The following is a 25,053-nucleotide window of genomic DNA, read 5'->3' on the forward strand; positions in this document are numbered from 1 at the left end:
TCAGAAAATCACGGAGACTGTTTTTTCTTGTTTTCACACATTTGTTTTCTCTTCGTACATTTTTTCTGTCCATCATTTTTCTTCTTCTTATCTTGTTTCTCCTTTTTCATTGTTTTCTGTTTTTTATTAAATATTACCTTTTCCCTTGCTTGTTATACCCATTCCCCCTGAGTCATAGATTCATAGATGTTAGGGTCGGAAGGGACCTCAATAGATCATCGAGTCCGACCCCCTGCATAAACAGGAAAGAGTGCTGGGTCTAGATGACCCCAGCTAGATACTCATCTAACCTCCTCTTGAAGACCCCCAGGGTAGGGGAGAGCACCACCTCCCTTGGGAGCCCGTTCCAGACCTTGGCCACTCGAACTGTGAAGTTCTTCCTAATGTCCAATCTAAATCTACTCTCTGCTAGCTTGTGGCCATTGTTTCTTGTAACCCCCGGGGGCGCCTTGGTGAATAAAACCTCACCAATTCCCTTCTGGTCCCCCGTGATGAACTTATAGGCAGCCACAAGGTCGCCTCTCAACCTTCTCTTGTGGAGGCTGAAAAGGTCCAGTTTCTCTAGTCTCTCCTCGTAGGGCTTGGTCTGCAGGCCCTTGACCATACGAGTTGCCCTTCGCTGTACCCTCTCCAGGTTATCCGCATCCTTTTTGAAGTGTGGCGCCCAGAATTGCACGCAGTACTCCAACTGCGGTCTGACCAGTGCCCTATAGAGGGGAAGTATCACCTCCCTGGACCTATTCGTCATGCATCTGCTGATGCACAATAAAGTGCCATTGGCTTTTCTGATGCCTTCGTCACACTGCCGGCTCATGTTCATCTTGGAGTCCACTAGGACTCCAAGATCCCTTTCCACCTCTGTGCCACCCAGCAGGTCATTCCCTAGGCTGTAGGTGTGCTGGACATTTTTCCTCCCTAGGTGCAGCACTTTGCATTTCTCCTTGTTGAACTGCATCCTGTTGTTTTCTGCCCACTTGTGCAACCTATCCAGGTCTGCCTGCAGCTGTTCCCTGCCCTCCTGTGTGTCCACTTCTCCCCATAGCTTTGTGTCATCTGCAAACTTGGACAGAGTACATTTGACTCCCTCGTCCAAGTCACTGATGAAGACATTAAAGAGTATCGGTCCAAGGACCGAGCCCTGCGGGACCCCACTGCCCACACCCTTCCAGGTCGAGACCGACCCATCCACCACAACTCTTTGGGTGCGACCCTCTAGCCAATTCGCCACCCACCGGACTGTGCAGTCATCCAGGTCACAGCCTCTTAACTTGTTCACCAGTATGGGGTGGGATACCGTATCGAAGGCCTTCCTGAAGTCTAAGTATACAACATCCACCCCTCCTCCTGTGTCCAGGCGTTTCGTAACCTGGTCATAGAAAAAGACTAAGTTGGTCAGGCACGATCTGCCCACCACAAACCCGTGCTGGTTTCCCCTCAGCATAATCTGCCCTGCCGGGCTCTCACAAATGTGAGCCTTGATAATTTTTTCAAAGACTTTACCAAGGATGGAGGTGAGACTGACTGGCCTATAGTTGCCCAGGTCCTCCTTCCTCCCCTTTTTGAAAATGGGGACCACGTTAGCCCTTTTCCAGTCCTCCAGGACTTGGCCCGTGCGCCACGAGCGTTCGAATATTCCCGCCAGTGGCTCTGCAATGATGTCGGCCAGTGCCTTCAGCACCCTCGGATGGAGCCCATCCGGGCCTGCCGATTTAAAGGCATCCAGTTCTTCCAAATGACTCTGCACCACCTCAGGTTCTACGTATGGAAGTCTGGCGCCTTGCTGCTGCCTCTCTACAACCCCAGTGAGAGACTTGTCATGCCCCTCACTTAGGAACACTGAGGCAAAGAACTCATTGAGGAGTTCAGCCTTGTTCCCTCCTATCTGTCACCAATTGTTTCTGCCCATTTAGCAGTGGTCCTATTCCTCCCTGGGCCTTCCTTTTATTCCCAATATATCTAAAAAACAATTTCTTGTTGTCTTTTACTTGAGTTGCCATCCTCAGCTCCATGGTAGCTTTGGCCCGCCTAACTGCCTCCCTACAAGCACGAGCAGAGGAGGTATATTCATCTTTAGTGATCTCACCCTGTTTCCACTTTTTATGTGCTCCCCTTTTGGCCCTTAGGCTGCCCTGGATTTCTCTGGTCAGCCATGGAAGCCTTCTGGCCCCTTTCCCTTTTTTGCCTCGCTCGGGGATCGTCTTGCTTTGTGCCTGAAGGATCGTTTCCTTTAGGCACAGCCACCCTTCTTGGGCTCCCATCCCTTCAAAACTCCTACTCTGCAGTGCTTCCTTGACTAATCGCCTGAGTGCATTGAGATCAGCTTTCCTAAAGTCTAGCACTTTCACCCTACTAGTTACCTTACCCACTCGCCGTCTTATGTTGGATTCTATTATAAGGTGATCACTGTCTCCCAAATGGCTACCGATCTGGAGGTCCCCTATCATGTCATCTCCTGTTGCCAATACCAGATCCAGTATGGCATTCCCCCTAGTGGGACCATGCACCTCCTGTGTCAGGTGGAGGTCCTGTATACAGGTTAGAAACCTGCATGAGCAATGTGACCTTGCTGTCTGCGTCTCCCAGCAGATGTCTGGGTAGTTTAGGTCCCCCATGACTACCGCCTCTTTAGCTTTTATGGTCTCCGAGAGTTGCCTCAGGAGCCCCGCATCTATGTCATGCTCTTCAGTCCTTCCTTTGGTTTATGTTTACTCATACAAGTAGTCTCATTATGGCTACTGATAGACTCATGATGATAAAGGCTTGCCAGACGAGGAAATTCAGAATCTTTTTTCCATTGAACAAGTGAAAGGCATTTACTGGGGTCATTGTGAGGCTGAGACAGGAAGCTTCTCCTGTGGCTTGATATATTAAGGGTTTCCACAGGAGGACTGGGGATAGGAAGAAGCTGTCTGACACTGTACCCAAAACAGTGGGCACTTACACAAGTAACATTTTTTGTATAGTTGGACCCTTGAAAATTCTCAACAGCCATGCCGTGACACATGTGCATGGCTACAAAGTGCTTTTAAAGTGGCTGATCACACAAAAAATTAACCCTCCTCAAATGACGCATTAGATGAAGGTGCTCTACGTTAGAGTGCATTAGGGAACTTGTTTTCCCTATGGTTAATTTTTTTATGCAATAGGCTGAGTTAATACAGCTGGGTAGGGCTATTAGTGGGGGGAGGGCGAGGTGGAGAGAGGGAACAGCTCCAAGCTGACAGCTGGGGTTTTACTGCCTGGCTAGAGCTGGAGGCAGGAGGTGGAACAGAGACCCCTGCCTCATACTCCATCAGTTACCCTGTCTGGAGTCCTGGGGGGAGCTGGGCTTGCCCATGAGGTGAGGGGGCTCAATTCCACCCCCCCACTTCAGCTCAGGCCAGGCAAGCCAGCAGCTCAGTGCTGCTTGCCTCCTACTCTCTGCTTTCCATGGCCTGATCTGGAGGGGAGGGGGAGTGTGGAATGGAGCCCCCTTGCCTTGCAGGCCAAGCCCGGCTGTCCCCAAGTACTCCACCCAGGGAACCTGGAGTGGGCCACAAAGTGTGGGGAGGGGGAGTCTCTCTTCCACCCCCACCCCCACCTCTAGCCAGGCAGCAAACCCCAGCTGGCAATTCAGAGCTACTCTCTCCCTCACCTCCCCCTGCTGCCAGTCCCAAAGCTGTGGGGGTCAGGGACCTGGGGAGAAGAACTGTGGCGACAGGCTTGATCCTGCTGGCCAGAAGGACAAGTGCAGGCAGGTTTGATCCCTCCTGACATAATAGGTGAAAATTTGTTGGGTTTGGGGGGTGGGTTGCTCCAACTCATGGCGCTTTGTGTAAAGTACTATGAGTTAGAGTTGGGGTCTGAACATCTGTCTGCACCCAGTGTGACAGCAATAAGGAAACAGAATGGATACAGCTTTCATCATCATCACTCCACCTCTTTGATGGCTAATTAATTGCTATTTATATACCAAGAGTGTTTGGCACTGTTCATGTATCCTAAAAAAGATGGTTCCTTTCTTCCTTTTTGTGCTGCTTTCTTCCTTTTTTCCTCCTGCTCCTTTACTTGCTCCCAAGAAGTTAGTGTCTCTTGCCTCAAGTTGGAAAACAATGGCTTTTAATGGCTTTCCTTCCCATCTGCCATTTACTTTTCCACCCTGTTGCCATGTTTGGAGAGGATGTGTCTGGTGACATGTAGAAAGACATGTTAATGAATCCCTTAAGTGGAACATAGCACTCCTGAAGTGTCAGAATTAATTCAAGCTGGATAACAGCCTCAAACATACTGCGTTACATGCCGTACTGTTGGTCACCTTTTTCGAATTCTGGTCCATTTATGAACAAGAGGCACTGAAATATCCTAAATGGTTAATTCACACTTGAAATTCAATAATTCTCACACAAAACTACTGTGGCCTCATCTCACTTTCTAGCCAAGATTTAATGGTGAGTATAACACTGAGGTCTCGTATCATTAACAGTTAATTACTTCTACAAAATATACTACAGTGCATTTACTACTAGGCTATGAATTATTATCATAAATAATTATAACTAAGCAACATATGTCAAAATTACATAAAGTAAAATTTGTAACAGAGTAGGCATGATCTTTTTTTAATCTGGTTTCTTTTCTTGTTAGTTCACAAAATCTAAGTAATCGACTACTGGGCTCCTTGTCTTTCCTTGTTATAATTTAGTGAAATTCCACTGTTCAAAATTTTCAATTAAATTTAAAGGATGAATAAAAGAGTATGTTGAATCTTGAACACAAGAAGTTTGATAGTATATGTAGTCAAGAGCAACCATCGTGTTTATTATTTCACTTTTAAAAGTCTTGCTGGATTGTCATAATCTGGTATTTGGATGCATGCAAAAGGTGAAATGGAGGAAAAATAAAGTAGATCCAAAAAGGAGTCAAACAATTTTGAGGGGGCGTGGAGGGGAGGGAGGGATAGTGATGCAGAGATGGAATATCCAGGCTTGTAAGTGGGAAACAAAAAAAAGAGACTTTAGATTACTTATTTTCTACCATTAACTACCCTCAGGTTGTCTGCTAAAATATTTGATCCTGTGGAATACCAGGGAAAGGTTGGTCCATAACCACAGCACCAGTGGTTTGGTATAAACTGAATGAGCTCAGTGTGCATATAAGGAAAGAAAAAGCACTGAGTACTGGCAAGTTTTCTTGAAAGATGTAACACCTTTAGGTGGGATGATAGACCTTGCAGGAATTTTGAATGAGAGATGCACAGTTTTGGTTTCTGAAAATGAAAGGATCATTCTTTCTGTTGCTCTTTAAGTAAAATAGCCATACTTTGTAACTCAAGCTCTGTGCTCCCTTTGAAGAGTTCCCATGTAAGCAGAAAAATGAGAGGAGAGGAGTGTCATCAGGCCAGGAAGCCTGCCTTGGGCAGGAAAGTAGAAGAGTGGGTAGGCAATAGTTTGAGCCTTGGTTCTTCAAAATACCTCAATGCCTAGTACAACTGAGTGGATAAATGAAGAGTATATAAGCTGTGCTAGACTGTATGTATGTATGTATGTATGTATGTATGCACATTTCCCATTTGTTTTAAGCTAAAAATTGTACTAATTGACACATGACTAACAAGAAAGAGAGGTCAAGGACTAGATTTCATAGATTTCATAGACATTAGGGCTGGAAGGGACCTTGAAGATCATCAAGTCCAGCCCCCTGCCCCAGGGGCAGGAAGTCAGCAAGGGTCAAAGGATCCCAGCAAAGATAAGCATCCAAATGTTTCTTGAATGAGTCCAGAGTAGGTGCCTCCACCACTGCTGGAGGGAGTCTATTCCAGGCCTTGGGGGCTCGGACAGTAAAGAAGCTATTCCTTATGTCCAGCCTAAAATGGTCTTGGAGGAGTGTATGACCGTTGGTCCTTTTTATGAGGATGCTGATTGTTCTTGAGTTTCACTTCACACTTTGAGCATATGTTTTAACATACAAACACAAGGGGAAAAGCTGAACTTTAAGCTTTTGATTTATTTCATAACATCCTTTTGTCTGATTGTTTTCTCAGCCTAAACTATGTATTAATTCTAGGTTTTTAGTTAATTATATTATCACACTGCTGAAACAAGCAGTGAACATTCCCCTAAATAGATTATTATTTCTCAAGAGAAAATCATAATCAACTTTGTTTAGACATGAAGCAAGAATGAAGACATTACCTGACTCAGATCAGAGATAGCCAGATTTCAAGAGCCTGCACTTGGAGAAGGACAGGAATGCCACTGAGATACATTAGGGCAGTGATTCTCAACCAGGGTTCTGTGGTACCCTGAGGTACCTTTTAGGCTAGGGACAGAAGTTGCACATAAACCAGTTTAAGTGATCCAAAACTGGTTTAAAATTGTAACAGAACATAAGCTCAGTGCACATAAACCAGTTTCAAAATGGCCAAAACCATTTTAAGATAAACTGGTTGAATGTAGTATCAGACTTAACTGATTTGGGTCAAACTGGTTTATGGAACTTTTGTCTCAGACCCCTTCCTGGTTTAAGTTAAATCAGAATCCCCCAGCATCCCAGCATGCTTTTCAGCTCTGGGTTGGGCTGTGCTGTCTGCTGCAGAGAGCAGGACTGGTGGACTTTCAAGACAGGATTCAAGGCAGACTGTCTATCCAGAGCAGGGGCGGGGGTGTGCCAGATGCCGGCTCAGCATGGCCCCCTAAGACAAAGGGGCAGAGAGGGTTTTATGCCCCCTCCCTCCCCTCTCCCCTAGGGGGACTGAAGCCAGGGTCTGTGTGGCTAGGGCAGAGCAGCTTCTGTCAGGGAGCCTCCCCCTGCTACAGTGTCAGGGACGGGTACATGGCCAGGCACTGGCCAGCATGGCCCCACCATCCACCAGCTTCACCCAGGGCTGAGGCTGTGGTTGAGGGCCTGAGCCAGGCTGGCCAACAGGCACTACTGAGGGCAAGCATGGAGGGGCTGGCCCAGGCTGGGCCATGGGGCCAGAGCTCTTCCCAGTTGGCTACAGCTCTGTGACAGCCCAACCCAATGCGCATGGCCGATGGCTGGCCAGGCAGCAGCACAGAGGCAACACCACTGCAGCCCAGGCTGGCTCCGAGACACTGGCAGGCCTGGAGTCCAGCAGCTGCCTGCTGTGGGGCTCGTCTGCCTAAAGCCACAGCGGTATGAGAGCACACAGAGCCTGCCACCCCCCCCACCCCAACAGCAAGGGAGGAGGAGGAGGGGGAAAGCCCTCTGTGACAGCCTGACCCAGCTGCTAAGGCAGTGCCATGCAGAGCCCTTCCCTGCCCTGCAGCAGGGGAGGAGTAGGAAGGGGAGAGCCCTGCCCTCTGCAGTGGTTCCCTGACAGCCCATCCCAGCTCCCCAGGCCTAGGCCAGGCCAAGCTGTCATGGAGCTGCCTTGGGGCTCAGGGCTGAAGAGGCACAGCACTGGGCCCCACTGTGGTGCAGGCAAGGGAAAACCGGCTGCTGTGGAACAGGGGGAGAAAAACTGTGCTCCCAGCTCCCTATGCCTTGGCTGTGCCAGGCTATTAGGGAGCTGCTGTGGCAGGCAAGGTTCTCCCCCTCCTCTTCTTCCCCTGCCACAGGGCAAGAGGTTGGGTCTGGCCATGCCCCTGCTTTCACTGCTCGGTGCCAGCCGGGGGCTGGGGGCTGGCTACGCTCCCACCCCCCACCCCCCAATCTGAAAAGCTTGGCTGGGGCTGCTTCCTCCATCCTTCTCCAGGCACACCTGTGCTGGGGTCCCTACAGGCCAGGGTGGAGGTTTAAACCTCTCCCCAATCATAATACTCAGGCCTGCCAAGACCCCCGCCCCCCCATCCAGCTCAGCACTGCACCCCCGGCTTCTGGTCTGAGCCACTGGAGGCATGTGTTTGCAGTTCCAAAATCAAAGTGAATATCTATTCACTTGCAAAATGGTTCAGTCTACTTAGTTTAGTCTAACCTACAAAGTTTGAATCAATTCAGGCTTGGGCTTTTTGAATGCCTATACTTAGCTTTAAGGGTCATGGGGTGCCACACAATATCAATGCTGTTAGATGTGCGAACACCTCCACATGATTTACAAGATAAACCCAAAGTTTTAAAATAGGAATCCATCAGGTCAAAAATACTCTGATTTCTTGTAGATTTCGAAATGGTTTGGCCCAAGGTTTAGAGCAGCATTTCCCAAACTTTTTCACCCTGTGGCACACTTACCTAAATAAAAAAGCACCGCAGCACAGCGGACGCTGAGTGCAGGGGAGGGAGGGGGCATGCGGTCTTCTGGACACTGATGGGGGCGCGTGGCACACAGCCAGCTGGATGGGGTGGGGCTGATGGGGAGGGGTAGTGCACAGCCGGCATTTTGGGCTGGAGCCAAGCCCCCTGCATGGCTGGAGCTATGCTTCCCATCTGTCTGTGTCTATAGCAGCAACAGGCAGGGGGCATGGCTCCAGCCCTAAATGCTGCGGTGCACCTGGCTGTGTCTGATGGCACACCGGTTGGAAAACACTGGTTTAGAAGGTGGAAGAAAACTGTCTTGCCAAAGAATTTGCAGCTCAGTGATTATGTCAAGCAAAAGGAATTGTAGTAATTCCAGTGCCATTGAAAACACAGGAAAACATAAGATTTGCCAAGCAGAAAATGACCAAGTTGAAAGGAGAATCTCCATTGCTAAGAATTAAGGCAGGAAAGTGAACAGGGAGGCAGCAAATGTTATCCAAATTCTGTGAAACATTCTTACAGTTGTTTAGGCCAAGCTTTCCTGTCTTTTGTGTCCAAGTGTAATATATGCATCATGGTTTAAGGAATAAACAGAAATATGTATCTGAGAAGAGAAAATGGATTAACAAAATTGTACAAAAATAAAGCATGAATGATAATTGTCTAGACTCTTTGTAATACCAGAATTACCATCTACTTCTGTTTCACAGCCATGCTGTTGTAGAATTAGTACGTTTATTTCAACTCATGTAACGATGTCATGGCACAAGGAAGGTGTTAAATGTTAGACTTCCATGTGTGGAAGGTGGCAAGGATTTTTTTCTTCTCTGTCTTCCTTGGTATTTTTCCCTTCATAGTTTCCTTTTTACTGTGAGAGAAAAACACAAGTAAAGCATGAGAGCCTTAGGAAGCAACAGAGGCTTTTTGTCACCATCCTCATCATGCTGATCTCACTGTCTTGAATCCTCCAACAAATGTCTCCTCAGGTTGAGTGGTTAGATTGAATAACCTTAGATGCTTTGGCTGGTTCTTCCCTCAACCTTGGGAGACTGATGATAACTTAGAGCAATAATTCTCAGGGAGGTGCCAGAGCACCTCTTTGAAGAGCTGTGCAAGATGTGAGGAGATAAGCAAATAAGGGCAGGCTCAAGGCTGTCCCTGCCTGGTCAGTCCCCCACCTGCACTGCTCAGCCTCTCTGCAAGGAGGTAAGCACTGTAATAGATGGGGGGGAGGGGGAGGGCGTTTAAATTGGGTGCCACAGAATTTATGGACAGGTGCTTCATGTCAAATGAGGAGTGCCTTGAGTCCAGTATGGGATGGCTCTAGTGCAAAGAAGGTAAGAATCACTGACTTAGAGAATCAAAGACATTATGGGCCAGAATGTGCCTCATGCTGCATAACTGTGCAAGGAAAGAGAAGAGTGCACAAATAAACCCTGCTGTCTTAGGTTGCTGTGCCTCTGTGCTGTCTTGGTGCATTTGATGATTTTCACTGAATGGCCAGTCTGGCGCTAGGTGACTTGCTCAACATTGTACAGAAAATCACTGGCAGAGTGGTGTAGAACTGGTAGACCCTAGACTCTTTTTTTTGAAGCCCTTCCCTTATGAGACATGAAGACTCAGTGATCCATTTGTAATTCCTTGTCATTTAGAGATTTGTGGAGTTAAAAAGGCCTCATTTTGTTGCCTTATGTGACTGTTAACTACTTTGATGAGCTATGTATTTGTAAATCATGTAAAAATTAAACCATCAAGAACTGTGAGTGAGGAGTATCCAACTAAATTCCAAGGCCTAGAACATCTGAGGCCACACTGTGTAGATTATATAAATGCTTTTGTGATTCCTAGGGGAAGAGTAAAGCTGTGCAGAGAGCTCATTCCCCTTATTCTCACAACCCTTATTCTCCCATGATGTAACTTGACATGACCTATAGTGTCAGGCATGCTATGTTAACCTGCAATAAATTTGATAAAACTTAGTTTTCAGCAAGAGAAAACATGGGGGAGGGTTGTTATCTTCAGTATTCAGAGGACAATTTTCAGCCTTCATATTGTGAAGATTTCCACTTAAATCTACTGATTGAATTGCTCTCTGCTTAGCTTTCTCAGGGTCTGAACTAAAGAAACTGTTGACAACGTACTTATAATTAATACAATATATCATTACACTTGAACTTCCAACAAGAATAATTTAAATTTAGAGTTATGACTCTAATGTAGAAATTGCAGACGTTATGTTTTCAAGACACATCTGATCCTCTTCAAACTTAATACCACGGACACTGCAGGGTTAATAAGAAAAGTTGGATTTGATGGTTTGTAAACGGTTTGCTTTAAAAACTGCAGAGGCAAGATATGTGGTTTATTAATATTGTATTCTGAAATAGTTTTGCAAATGGATTGGATGTCAGATGATCATCCCCAGGCCTGTGAGGATCTGCTGAATTTTAACAAGCATTGGCAGCTAGTATGCAGACACTCCTCTGAACTGCAGTATTTAAACCATCAGACTTCTTGCTGCTTAGATGAAGCTACTGGTAGGAAGCAAATTAAATGGTGGCTGCTTGATAACAAAAGAAAGGATGGAATTTTCCATGTCTATATGGGAGCTCATAATATTGGGGTGTTGGAAATGTAAAGGCATATCTGAGTGCTGGAGCTTAGCAAAACATAACACATTTTAGGAAGAAGTCTTCTGGCCCAACATGACAGCCATCTTCTGAATTATGTTTATCCCATCTTTCTGATTTCTCATACTGGGCCTAATCTTTTCCATTGCCAGAAAAGAATCTAAGGGTCTTGTCACACATTACATGTAGAATGTGTTAGCTGCACTTAAAATGCTAGCGTCCCAAGTGTTCAAGCAGTAAGACATGTGCTAAGTGTCATCGTAGTGTAGCAAAGTTAGGGCTTTCTCAACAAGGTGTATCTCTACATCATATTACCTAAAGCATTGAGCTTCTCTGTCCAACTGCTCCACAGAGGTAATGCAATCAGGAGACTCTGGTGCAGTGAGGGGCCTGGGAGCAGCAAACAGCTGTTAGAATAATACTTACATTTCTGATCTGTATTGTAGATGGGATAACCTCACTTGGAAAACGCAAAGCCCAAGAACTAGTGAACAAGAGCTGTTTGTCACTCCCAGTGCCCTCAGTGCCCCTGGGTCTTCAAGGGCTCTGGAGATTTAGGATGTGTTTTATTTAGATCATATTAAGCATTACCATATGACTGCTCAGAAAACTTTCTAACTTGTAGTAATGCTTACTACGATCTAAAGAAAACACGTCCTGAGTATAATGGTAGACAAGAGCTTAGGTGTATCATGAGTTAATCAAAATAGTCTTGTTCAGGTTCCTTTTCCTGTAACTTTATCCCTATGTGCATTATCTTTAGTTTTGATGGAAATCCTTATTTATTGTTTACATTAGCAAAGATTGCCATTGGAACATAAAATGAACGGGCTTTTTCTTTAAATTGATATACCCTTAAAGCCTGAGGCATTGCAGAGATGACTTATTCCACTTCGGGGTTGCAGTTTTTCACTCTGTTAACCTTTCTTCAATTCTTCTGCCTCCATGTGACAGAAATGGAACCTTTCTTTATAGTCAGAAAATATGAACCATGTGACCTTTTTCATAGCCACTGTCAGTTCATAGCCCTATTTACACCCCATCATGCTCCCTTGGCATAGTAAGACCTACATAACGTTATTACTGCTAAGGTAATAAGCTGTTTATAAGTTTGTTTATAGCTGACCATGTACTCTGGACTGTACAAGAGACAAAGATAGATGTTGTCTCTGTGCTATGAGCCTACTATTTGAAAAGCTATTTGGAAACTGTTTTATTGAACTACAAGATATAAATGATCACTCGGGTATTTTTATTACCTTTTCTACTCCAGCTTCATTTGGACCTTTCGGTAAACTGTTCATTAGCCCTCAAGAGAATTTTTTTTGCCATGTTTGGTAGTCTTTAAGAAGTACATTTTCAGTGTAAGGTTATCCCATCTACAGAACAGATCGGAGAGGAAAATACTGTCCAACCAGTGGGTGCCGGCACATGATCTGAGCTGATGTTATGCAATTAAATACAGAATTTACACAGTGCGATAAACTCTTACTGTAGATGTAATATTGCCCTTCTGACGTGGCTGCTGTTAGAATGAATTAATAACAGTAGAACAAAGATAGGTACAAATAAGGTGAGAGGTGAAATTTGAAAGTGGACACCTCTTCAGCATCTCTTTAGCCACCGACATAGAATCTACTTTCTTTCATAATTCAGGAAACCGCACTGTGGAGTAATGTCACTCGTAATTCTAACCAGGGTTGTGCAAGTAATCTATTACCCTCCTGCTAGTGGACATGCCAGGATTGATTATATTTTAGGAGGAGAACTTGCCTTTATTTGCAAGGCCAAGGTATGGAAGAAATGAAAATGACACGTTGATTTTTCTTATGTGAAGAGAGACATTTGCCAGCATTTTATGAGAAGGAGAAAAGGCATGCTTACCAAGAGGCAAGATGTTTTTAGAGTAAGCAATAAGACATGACAGACAGGCATTTCTTTCCAATTATAGCATAGTTTAGGTGGGGTTATAAGTCACAAGGCCAAAAGATGAACAAAAAACCACCCCTAAAGTTCTAAAATCACCCTTGGGATATTCAAACCTTGGGTGCATCCAAGGGAGTTTTTTCCTTCCAAGAATGGGGAGGATGAAAATAGCTTGGTTGGGGTGGGGGACGAGGGGGATAGACGGAGCTCAGCTCAGGGGCTGGCACGAGCAATTTGGGGCTGGCATGAGCAGTTGGACTTTTCCCTGGGCTGTGCTCTGAACACATTCAGATTTCACTGGATTGGGTTAACCCATTCCTGATCTAAGTTAGTTCACCTACTCAGGCCCACCATTTTTGGCCTGATTTAAACCCCCCAAACGCGTACATAGATGGGCATTTAGATCAAACCAACCCTAAGTAGATCGGTCTAATTGTAACTTCTGTATATACTCCTTGACATGCACTACAAACCATCCTATACAAATCTATAATCTAACCTCTTAGTAAAACTACCATCGACCTTGATACAACTTAAGACATAACACCCTAACCTGTCATAGAAAAGCAGGGGGACTGCCAAAGCCAACATCCTGCTCCTGTAAAAAGTTGTGAATTTATGCTCAATAAATCATGGCTCCAGAGCTCAGGGGGTAGGTGCTACCACCACACTTGTTCCCTCCTTTCCCTTGCTGCTGAATTTGGGAGACAGGAGAGGTCAGGGAAAGATGAACACCAGCAACATTCACCCCCTGAGCTTCAGAGCCATGAAAGCAGAAACTCCAGCCAGACCCCGCACTGATTAGCTGTGAGCTTAGAGTTCAGTGCTCATGTGGAGCTCTGCCAGCAGCCTTTATGAGCTCTTCTTTTTCTCTTGTACACTTCATTTCCCCCTCTGTACATCATTAATGTGGCAGAGCCGCACAACTACTTTATCATTCACACTTGCCAGATCCTCATCCTGGGTGCACGGGTGTGCTGCACACACAAGGAGGTGGTCAGCAGTATATGATGCAACACCACACTCACCTATTGGACTGTCCTTTAAGGCAATCTTATAGAGTGTGGCATTAAAATGTCCAGTTCCACAGTGAATCCTGTTTAGTTTAATTCATATGTTGCAGGGGAGTTCAAACCCAGGTGGATAGAGTATTGGGTTGCTTATGAAACGTTTGAGATGAGAATCAGTTTCATTCCACTTTTTGTGGTGATGTTGAAGTGCCCATAGGGTGCTGTTCCCACCTCCACACTGTTGCAGCAATACGTGCACCTCCTATCTGAATCAGTTTCTTGACTTTAGTCACTTAGGTACTGGTTGCTCTAAGACTTCATGAAGCAGGTACTCCTGGTTTTGTTGAACAAGGCCAAGGCCACTGAGCAAGGCCAGGAGTTGCTTTCTGTCTTTCTGATTGGGGAGGTAGTGTCCCTGATAGTATTGGCAGCATGTCAACAGAAGTATATGTTACACACCCTGTTACTGTGCTCATTGCTGAGTTCAGGGCAACATCAACTTGCTGGTGTGGCTACTGTGCCCCCATGATTAACAGCAGTATTCAGCAGGTACATATACTAGTGCAAGTGTTGATGTCCTTAGAGTTGTGAAACTGGCTCCCCGGGTTGTTTCTGCCAGTCACCTTATATCACCAATGTAAGAGTAGACCTTCTTAGATGTTTTCAATAGGTGTTTTCTGTAGGTAAGGCTCCTATCCAGAGTTACTCCCAGGTACACTGGGTTGTCTGTGAAGGGAAGTTCATTATTATTCAGGTCAATCTTAATCCATTTATGTCCCATAATATTACAGAGGTGGAACAGTGATGCAGTGGTTTTTGTTTGACTGAGCTTGAGTCTCCATTGGTGCAGGTAAGAGGCTACTTACTGTATTCTTATCCTGAGACAAGGCAGTTTCTATTTTTGGGATGGACTTAACGAAGGTGGACAGGGCCAAGTCATCTGCATGGGTGTACTTTTAAGCTGTGGTGAGTGGAATGTCAGATACAGATGTTAAAAAGGGTGGGTGCTAGCACTGACCCTTGTGGTACCCCATTAAGCAGATGCTTGTATGTGCTTCTATGTACTCTACTGGTAGAGAGGATGCAGGATCTGTTTGATATTATATTAGTGGTAAAGGCCACCATTCTATCTTGAGTAGTTTATAAGGTTAAATATAAGGCTTTAATCAAAGCTCGGAAATGTGATTGAGAATGGATGAGTAGGAATGACCCATATGATTGTTTTTATAAGCACAAGGAAGCTTATAAAGAGGAAAACAATTACAAAGAGCTTCAGATTTCTAAACACCATTGTAACCTCATTCTGCCTAACTGTCAGTAATTGTCATACCCATGTGTATAACAGAAAAACAACTTGAGGGGGTAACCTTTTCCCAAGATAATAATTCTCACCTAAGCAGAATAAACTGAAGGCTTAAAAGGTTTGTTTCTTTTGGTATGTGGAGCAAGCATGTCTGTCACACACAGAGAAAGCGATAAAATGATGTGGGGCTTCTGCATCAATTCAGTGGTGGGGGGCTTCTTTGTTGACAGGGGTTTGCATACATGGTGGCCACTGGAAGAAACTAAGGCAGCAACTAGATCAGAAGATCCAGCCCACCTTGCAGTTAGTGTGGTGTGATTTTGGTCCACCACTCCTACAGGCTGTCGACCTCTTCCCTAGACCACCATCAGATGCAGTGCGATGTGGGACATTTTTGCAGTGCATTCTGTGATGCTGGAACAACATCAAAGGAAAACTATGGACATTTGGGGTTAGTGTCCCCAATTCGTTTTTCTGCATCTCATAATGGTTCTTGTATCCTTCAATTTTCATGCTATTTTTAAAATGCCATAGTTCCTTGCCTTCATCTATGTCATCAGCATACATCTTACACAAGTCACTAGAGGGGCTGGACAACTCTTCTGTGAAAGAAATGAAATGACCCTGCATTGTCTAAAATGTGACAATATGTTTGCATTTGAAATATTGTGGCAGTCTTTCCTTTAGAGGTATTTCTTTTGAGGACAACCTCAAGTTACACCAATTTAGTACACCAGATCACTCCCTGTTGGTTTTTTATGTTTAGCAGAAGCTAATGACCAGAGGGCACCTAGTAAGTTCTCATCTGTGCATATCAGTACTTGGAAACAAAGATGGAAGTCTTATAGGCATTGTGTAGATGTGTAACTTTAAATAAAAAACAAACCACCATAATACAACTGTCCTGAAGTATCCAAGAAAATATACCACCAATTTCTCCACTAAATTGTCATATTTGAAGTACTGCTACAGCTACAAAACAGATATTAAATTGGTGGCTTAAATAAAACTGTTATTAACATTACACATTATTAGTGCTAAAAGTTATTAATTTTAAACTTGTCATAACCTTAGTGAGAGTGAGCAGTATTTACCTGAAGTGTTAGTCTACTTAATGTGTGACTTTTTAAGTGATATGCATACATCACTAGCATTACGATAATATACTAGGCGGTTTGGACCCAGTTCTGTCAGGTGCTGTGTGACTAATGAAAAGCATCTATATGATAGGATTAAAGAGACCTCAGTACCAAAAGCTCAGCACTTTACAGAATTTGATCCTACACTAATATTTTCACACATTGATTCTTCTTGGGAAACTCCCATTGATTTTCTGAAGAGTTTATCAAAGGGCACAGAAGAGAGGAGGTGTGGTTATGTGCAAAGAATGGGTTGCTTTCTTAGGATGCAAAGGTTTTCCTCTGAGGTATGTGAAAAATGTGATTACAGCTAATGAGTGAGATTTACTTAGATACTGAAGGTTTGATACATATAGCACAAGTGCAAAAAATGGACTCAAAACCCTCCACAAGCCAAAGATGAATTACTGTTGCAGTGATTTACTTTTCAACTGTTATGCGCCCATCACTCTGCTTTGCATGCAGTTCACTCTGCTTCTCTGTACCTCAGTTTTTCTCTCTGGGTGTGGGATTTTGTGCACCTTCATAATTTGCTAGTAAAGTGCTTTGAGATCCTGAAATGATGTATAGATTATTATAGTAGAGCCCACATCTTCCATAGTTATGTTCCTTAGTCTTCACAAGGGTGTGTGAATCACATGGAGATCATATATAATGGCAGCAGGCAGCTGCACAAGACTCCTGAGGTGCTCCAGCTGTTTGCTGTAGCTTTTATTTCAAAGGGTACCACTTCTCCTATCAGCTGTCTGGGACTGCTGGTGAGCTCCTGTTGAGCAGAGAAGAGGAATCCTTTGAAGTAAAAGCCTCAGTAAAGAGTTATGTGGCTCATCCTTTACTTAACAAATTGCTGCAAATTAAACAGGTTGCAGACTGCCCAGATATGAATGGCCTGGAGTCTATGATATCAATTCTAATATGAACAGTGTACTCCAAGCATCAGTTAGATGATTGCATGTATGGACTTTATTTTGGAAAGAAGAGACTCCATTCACCTCTGTTGCCATATGTGCAGTTAACATTCTTGCACTAGTAAAAGTTTTTGCTTCGGGCCTGATCAAAAGTGAGTAGTGAATGGTGTGGGGATGGGGTGGGCTGTGGAGAAACCTGCAAAATTAAAGGAGCTGCCATGCACCTCACTCCCACCAATTTTTGCAGGTTCCCCCCATGCTGCCACCAACTGCTCACTGCTCACTCCTGATCAGCCCCAAGGCAGAAACCAAAGTTTTAAATACGGTGCTGCTTTTGCCTCCTGGATGGCCAGCAACAGACAGTGGGGCAGCCAGGGCCTGTTGTCCAATCTGCAGCAAGCAGTAAAAACAATGCCATATTTAAAACTGTGGTTTTTGCCTCCCTGCACTGATCACGTGTGAGCGGCAATCAGTGGGGCTCCTCTGCCAATCAGTGGTGGTGGGGCGTATAGGGGGAACCTTCAGAATCAAAGGAGCCACTGTGCAGCCTACTCCCACCATGAATTTGGTAGGTCCCTAGTTATCTTTGTGGCAGAAAGGATGCAGATACTCTCTTGGTCATAACTGGGATCCTGCAGGGTTTGGTCCTTGGACCTGTACTCTTCAATATCTTCATCAGTGACTTGGATGTGGGTGTGAAGTGTACTCTGTCTAAGTTTGCGGACGATACTAAATTGTGGGGGGAAGTGCACACTCTGGAGGGTAGGGAACAATTGCAGGCAGACCTGGACAGGTTAGAAAAGTGGGCAGTACACAATAGGATGCAGTGCAACAAGGACAAGTGCAGAGTGCAGTACCTAGGGTGCAAAAATATCCGGCACACCAACTGGCTGGGAAGTGACCCTCTCAGCAGCACAGAAGCAGAAAGGGCTCTTGAAGTCATAGTGGACTCCAAGATGAACATGAGTCGTCAGTGTGACGAAATCGTCAGCAAAGCTAACCGCACACTATCATGCATCAGCAGATGCATGACAAATAGATCCACGGAGGTGATACTTCCCCTCTATGCGGCATTGGTCAGACAGCAGTTGGAGTACTGTGTCCAGTTTTGGGTGCTGTACTTCAAGAAAGATATTGATAGACTTGAGACGGTCCAGAGGAGGGCCACTCATATGGTTAGGGGCTTACAGGACAAGCCCTATGAAACTAAGGGACCTGGACCTCTTCAGCCTCCACAAGAGAAGGCTGAGAGGTGATCTTGTGGCCACCTACAAATTCATTAGGGGGGCACAGCAAGGGATCGGAGATGCTGTGTTCACCAGGGCGCCTCTTGGGGTAACAAGGAACAATGGTCACAAACTGGCAGCAAACAGATTTTGGCTAGATATCAGGAAAAACTTCTTCAGAGTAAGGGTGGCCAAAATTTGGAATGGGCTTCCAAGGGAGATGGTGCTCTCCCCTACCTTGGAGGTCTTTAAGAGAAGGCTGGATAGGCATCTGGCTGGGGTCATCTGATCCCAGCACTCTTTCCTGCCTAGGCAAGGAGTCGAATTCGATGATCTGTTGAGGTCCCTTCTGACCTTAGCATCTATGAATCATGAAACTGGAGCAGGAAAGATTTCTCTCTGGTAAGCAAATAGACCCCTGGGGGCAGGAACTTATATTCATAGTATAAACTCCACAAGAATCCAATGGATAATGTATATAAATGGCCAGATAAGAAATTATGTATATATAAGGCATGAGATCTAGTGTTTGCCTTTAGTTTTTCTTGAGCATAAAGAATGATTACCTAGCAGGGGAGATACCATAATCAAGATGGCAGTTTTCCCCATGTTGGTTCTCCCAGGGTAAGACCTGTCCATTGCACCCCAGGCAGGCTGGCCACTGCGAGTTTCCCTGAATGCAGGAAACTTGACTGTAAAATTTTGTTGCAATGGGTGATTGTGTTCATGTTCCCCTCATGGTTTGCTCCTTGGCCTTTGGCTGTGAGCAAACAAGACTAGGAGGCATCTGAACCCCAAGGCCTCCAGGATTGGGGCTTGCATGTAGGATGCCTGCCATAGATTTGGGGAATTTCTGAAGCCCCAGAATGATGGGTCTGGGAAGGATGATACTTGCCTGGTGGTAGAGCCACACAGTCTTGAACAGTTGAGCTCTTCTCAGCTGAACTTTGGAGCTTGACTATTGGGCTTTGCCCTATAGGATTTAGACCTGTTTTGGCCTTTAAAATGAAAAACAAAAAACAAAAAAACCAAACAAACTTAAGGCCATTAGCTAAGAGGCTGAGTGAAACAGGTTGACAGGAGAACTTGCAGAGGAAAGAGGTGCTTTCTAATCTCTTGAGCTGAGTAGGAGCTGCATTATTAGGTTTAAGATGCGAGGTAAAATCAGATTATTACTCTAATATTTTCTGTCATTTGTTTATTGATATATCTTTGTTTGTTTGTTTATTGTCATATTATTTGTAATCACATATTGTTATATATATTGATATATATTTTTATACTGAAGTAGGCTACCTAAAGAAATTGTGGAATCTCCATCCTTGGAATTTTTCAAGAGCAGTTAAGACAGACACTTGGCTGGTGTGGTGAAACCCTTGGCTGGGTATAGTCAGAGATGATCTTTCCTTGGACAAGGGGAATGACTAGATGACCCTGTGAGGTTCCTTCCAGCCATACTTACTATTGGCAGTGATAAAGGTGATTTTAGAACATTTGACCATATAAGGGGATGTCTTCCAAGGAAGTGGTGCTCTATCATTTCTGATCATATGAATGGACAGGGATGTCATTTTTCCAGCTGGCAAAATCGCCTCTGCTAAGAGCTGGCAAGACATGCAAAGCATGCAAAGCTGAGGTACCATCTATCAGGGAGGTGACCTCTGGGGTATCTCATTCTGTTCTCAGTTGTCAACCAGCAGACCACAGAGAAAGGTTTGGGGGATGAAGGGTACCCCTGAAAGTGTGATAATACCTTGGGAGTGAGTCTCAAAGGCACATCTGACAGAATCCAGAGTTAAGGGCTGTCACACATACTTGAAGCATTTATATAACAATGTCCTGAATTATTATGCTTTTTTAAATCAAAGACTTATTGTTGGATGTTTAATGATTGATCATTAATAAGAAAATAAATATGCATTTGTAGAAACCCCAATTGGCCTAAACCTGAAAACAGTTGATTTCAGTAATGCATTCAGTGCAGGGTCTCACAGTGTTGATTCCTTCATCTATATACAATGATGTAGGGATGGGACTACTCCAATAATACCCAGCTTTTTACATCGGCAGCCTTAACACCTTTCAAAGGAGGTCAGTACCATTATCTCCTTTAAATCAATGAGGAAAGTGAAGCATGGAGAGATGAAATGACTTGTCCACAGTAATTCAGAGAGCCACAATAAAACCAGGTCTCCTGAGTCCCACTCCATTCCTCTGTTTGCTAGACCACCCTACCCTATGATCTGTTCAAGTGTCATTACTGATGAATCAGTATTGCCAATTATTGGTAAGAGAGACAACTAGAATCGTAACATTTTGGTCATCAAAATATTGGCTGTGCACTAGTCATGCATCAGAATGGTATCAGTAATATTTATTATGCTGAATGATGCTGACAAATTAGTGTACAGTCCTACCAAAGTATAGTTTGGTTCTGAGGCCTCTGATCAGTGGGAAGAGAAAGGGGAAATTTATTTTTTTTAATTGTTTCATAAACCTCGTGTCATGAATATGACCAATAACAAAATAAATGACAGCACCATATTTTACAGTTTATAACTTTCATTAATTTTTTAAAAATGGCTCAAAGAACTTGCTGAAACCAAACAATCATAGAGGCTGTATGATGAGCAGATCTAAGAGCTATTTTAATATTTAATGAGGCCAAAAGCCTCTTACCACTAATCATCTTTTAATGGTACTTGCCCTTTGGCCTTGTATATGCCTGTGTTTCTAAGGGACTAATGTTTTTGTCTTTCTAATGAATTATCATTCGTACAGTGAGTAAATGCAGTGGGCTGGAGCTGTTTGTGTGCATCTCCAGTTTAATTTCTGATAAAGTGAGAAGATGAAGCTTTGTTTGCATTCCTGATTCCTAATAACACATTACTTAAAACGGGGGTGTCAAAGATACAGCCCACAGTCAAGATCCAGCCTGCAGAGCCCTATCATCTGGCAACATGCCTCTGGGTCTCAGACTGGCTCCACACACTACATGCAGCACATGCTGACCCCAGCCCTGCACACTGCATGCAGCACGTGGAGTGGGTCTCGTGTATGCAACATGTGATAAGCGGGGCTGGTCCAAGGCAAACACTGCATGCAATGCTCACACCAGACCAGCTCTGTCTGCCGGTTCTGGAGCTGGTCCAGATTGGGTCCACGATTAACCCCTCACTCTAGATCCAGCTCTTTGTGGCTCATGGGGCTGAAGCTGGCACACATGGGGCCAGTCCAAGGCACACACACTGGCTCTGGCATGTGATGTGGGGCTGGTCTGTGGGCCTGATCTGGGCCAGCCCTGGATCCAGCAGGGAGATCTGAGCTGGCACAGACTGCATGCAGTGCATGGGGTTGGAGACTGCATGCCTGCTGCATGCAGTGCGTCGGGTTGGGTCTGTGGTGCAGCCAGCCTATGGGCCCAGCTTCTGGACCAGCCTTTTGCTCTTCATCTGGAGCTGGATGAGTTTGATATCCCTGACTTAAAACATTATTTCCATGCTGTGTGGTACCTCACCACCAGAGAATTATCCTTGTTGCTTAATTAAACATTACAACATCCAAACATAACCAGATGGGTGTATATGTACATCTTTAGTCTACAAAGTACTTAAGCACATGATAAAACTTGAGTATTTTCTTAAGTCCAGTTGAAATCAGTAAGAGGTGGGCCCCAGTTTAGAAAGGCGCTTAAGCATCTGAGTCAGGGTTTAAATTACAGTTGGACTCTTGGGGCGGGTTGGCGGGGTCTGCGGCAGTGGCAGCTAGAAGGAGCCGCCGCTGCTGCCCCCTGAGCTGCTTAGAAAGGCATGGGGCAGGCCAGGGCTCTCATCTCTTATGGGGGAGCTTTTCAGGGTTCTCATCCCTTATGGGGGAGCTTTTTGGGGTTCTCATCTCTTATGGGGGGTTCAACACCCCCCCCCCCAACGGATCCCCCGTATTTTGAACCCTGACATAGCCAGGCACATATGTAAGAAATCCTGACTTTCAGACACCACATGCAACCCAGATATTCCAGGTCAGAGGAAGAGTGCCTAGTAATAAAACCAAGGGACAGTGATGAGGTCACCAGCCCTGGGCGCCAAGTTGGGGGAGGAGCAAAAAATAGCAACCATTTCACTCCTGGCTCAGGCGGATCTGCTACCAGCAGCTCAGTTACTTTCTCTGGCCTGTGTACTACCACTGCGCAGGACGCAGAAATGCCCGGGTATGCCCCTGAATAAAATAGGTGACAAGGTTCTTTGGGTAGATGTGATATCTTTTATTAAACCAACTAAATAATTGGAAAAAATGTTCTTTGCAATTGGCCCTTTTGAGCACAAAGACCCTGCTTCAGGGTTGTGTCCGAAAGCTTACGAAAAACATTTTTTCCAACTATTTAGTTGGTCTAATAAAAGATATCACATTTACCCAAAGAACCATGTCCTTAGACCAGAGGCAGGCAATTATTTTGGGCAGAGAGCCACTTACTGAGATTTGGCAAGCCACTGAAGGCCACATGACAGGCAGCCCAGGGCAGATAAATATTAATTTTCTAAATTTTTTAGGGCCCCTGCAGGCTAAATTGAGTGGCCTGGCAGGCCGCATCCAGCCCCCGGGCCGCATTTTGCCCACCCCTGCCTTAGACCAACACGGCTACAGCCAACAATTCTGAATAAAGTACGTGCTGTTGAGGCTTTGATACCTCTCTGCATTTTTAGATCAAAATTGATAGCGGACTTTATGACAACATGCGGAACCCAACTGCACTCTCTGACTGTGATGTGTATTTTTGGTACATTGCACTAACACTGAAATATTGGCACATAGCTGGAAAAGATGTGCCAAGTGCTGTAGAAATAATGTGAACCCTGACTGAACTTTTATTAGGTTCTCCTATCATTTGGTCTTTTGACATCAGAACAAGAAAACCATTATTTACAACATTGTATGCAAAATCCCAGAAGGAGCAATGAGATTTAAAAACAACAGATTTTTTTCCAAGTGAAAAAATCTGTCCTGTTGTGGTTTCCTGAACTAAATAAATTGTCAGACCAGAAAAACTTATCTAAAAAAACCTCATGTATTCTTCCTGGGGCTCTTCACAGTTATCCCCATCCAGAAGTAATTAGGATGCCAAATCCCAGTCTTGTAGTAGATTACATTTTTTCAAGATACTTATGTAGGTTTATTCATATCTGTAATCTGTCATAAACATATGTTTGCAGCAATAAGTGTTTTATAAAATGGAAATAAAAGCAGTTTGTTTGGGTTTTTTTAATTAAGGTTAAACACCAATTTTAATAACCTGTATCTTTTTGAGCAAATGATAAAAAATGTTATGGGGACGTTGATGTCAGAAAATATTCCTATGAATATAGCAGGTTCTGATTCAGGTGCCGATTCCAGTACATACAAATCCTTAATTAGCAGGTTACTTTAAGCAGAAGAGTGAGATGGATTTAAAGCTATCTAGACCAGGAGTTAACAAAGTTGTGCAGGTGTGGGCTGACCTTTCCACACTGCCATGGACCATAAGTCTCCAGCCCTTGGAGCATCCAGCTGCCTGTGCTTCCCTCTCTGATGTTTCCCATCCCCTCAGCAGCAGCGAGGGTAAGCACAGGCTCTGCAGCGAAAGGGACCTCTGCAGAAGGGATGCGTGGCACAACTCGGCTCAGTGCCACCAATCCCTCATGCCAGACAGCACCTTTGCAAGTCAGATTGGACCTCTTTGCAGACTGGATCCTGCCCACAGGCTGTAGGTTGCTGAGTCCTGAACTAGCCTACTTGAAAGTCATTCATCTAGGACTGGGTGGATAATTTGTTCTGACAAAATTGTAAGGTAAATTCTACCCATTCTCTCTTTGAAAATTATCTACCCCACAATTAAATTATTTCCATTTATTCATTATTAAAACTTATTTAAAGCTTTTTAATGCATCATTTGGGTCTGCAGCTCATTCATGAACAAGTTCCTCGGAATATTTTACATTTACATTGTAGCAGTCAAGCTCAAATCCTGTACAAGCTCTAGAAGGTGCCAAATCAAGACTAAATGATATATAAGATCCATTGTATCATTCCTTTCTCTGGTTTGATTATTTATGTAGCTGAAAGTAGAATTACAGATTCAAGCGTTAAATTTGCAAATTGTGCCAGGTATCCAGGTTGTAGTCATATTGGTCTGGAGGAAAAAGCAATCAAGGCTCATGGTAGAGGTGATATCTTTTATTAGACCAACTAGATTTTTGCAAAAAAAATCTTTAATGGCAAGCTTTCAGGTGCAAACACCCCTCATCAGGCATCGGAGAAAAAAATTAAGAATTCTCCTGGGTAGAAATGAAAGTTTATATTTCACAGGAGAGTTGAAGGTGGTAAAATCTCCTGTTTGGAAAAGTTTTGTATGCAAATTAGGCTCAGAGAAAAGTTGGAATAGTCTGTTTACCTCAAAGTTGTTCGATGGTTAGCAGGATTTATTCATATTTCCTCCTGGTTATGGTATTTCATATTTCACAGAGAAGAAAATAGATGGGATGCTTTTCTAGGCAGGCATTTCTTATCTGGTAAGGTATCTCTGAGCTAATAAAAAATATCACCTGTACCACGAGTCCAAATTTGCAAATTAAAATTCACTGTGTCTGTGAGTTCCTTATGCTGTTTGAAATTCCCGTGGCTACAAGGGATACACTCCCATGTGTGCAATTTGAAATTTTCAAATATTCAACCTAAAATTCACTTTTCTCAAATGCACTTGACT

General features: G+C 44.3%; 1 protein-coding gene across 3 annotated transcripts in view; it reads left to right on the top strand.

Moving 5' to 3' along the window:
- NTRK2 (neurotrophic receptor tyrosine kinase 2) overlaps positions 1-25,053 on the top strand; it is a 324,464-nt gene that overhangs the window by 290,984 nt on the left and 8,427 nt on the right. The window lies entirely within an intron of this gene.

Source organism: Alligator mississippiensis, chromosome 3 (genome assembly GCF_030867095.1).
Source record: "Alligator mississippiensis isolate rAllMis1 chromosome 3, rAllMis1, whole genome shotgun sequence".
Taxonomy (NCBI): Eukaryota; Metazoa; Chordata; order Crocodylia; family Alligatoridae; genus Alligator; species Alligator mississippiensis.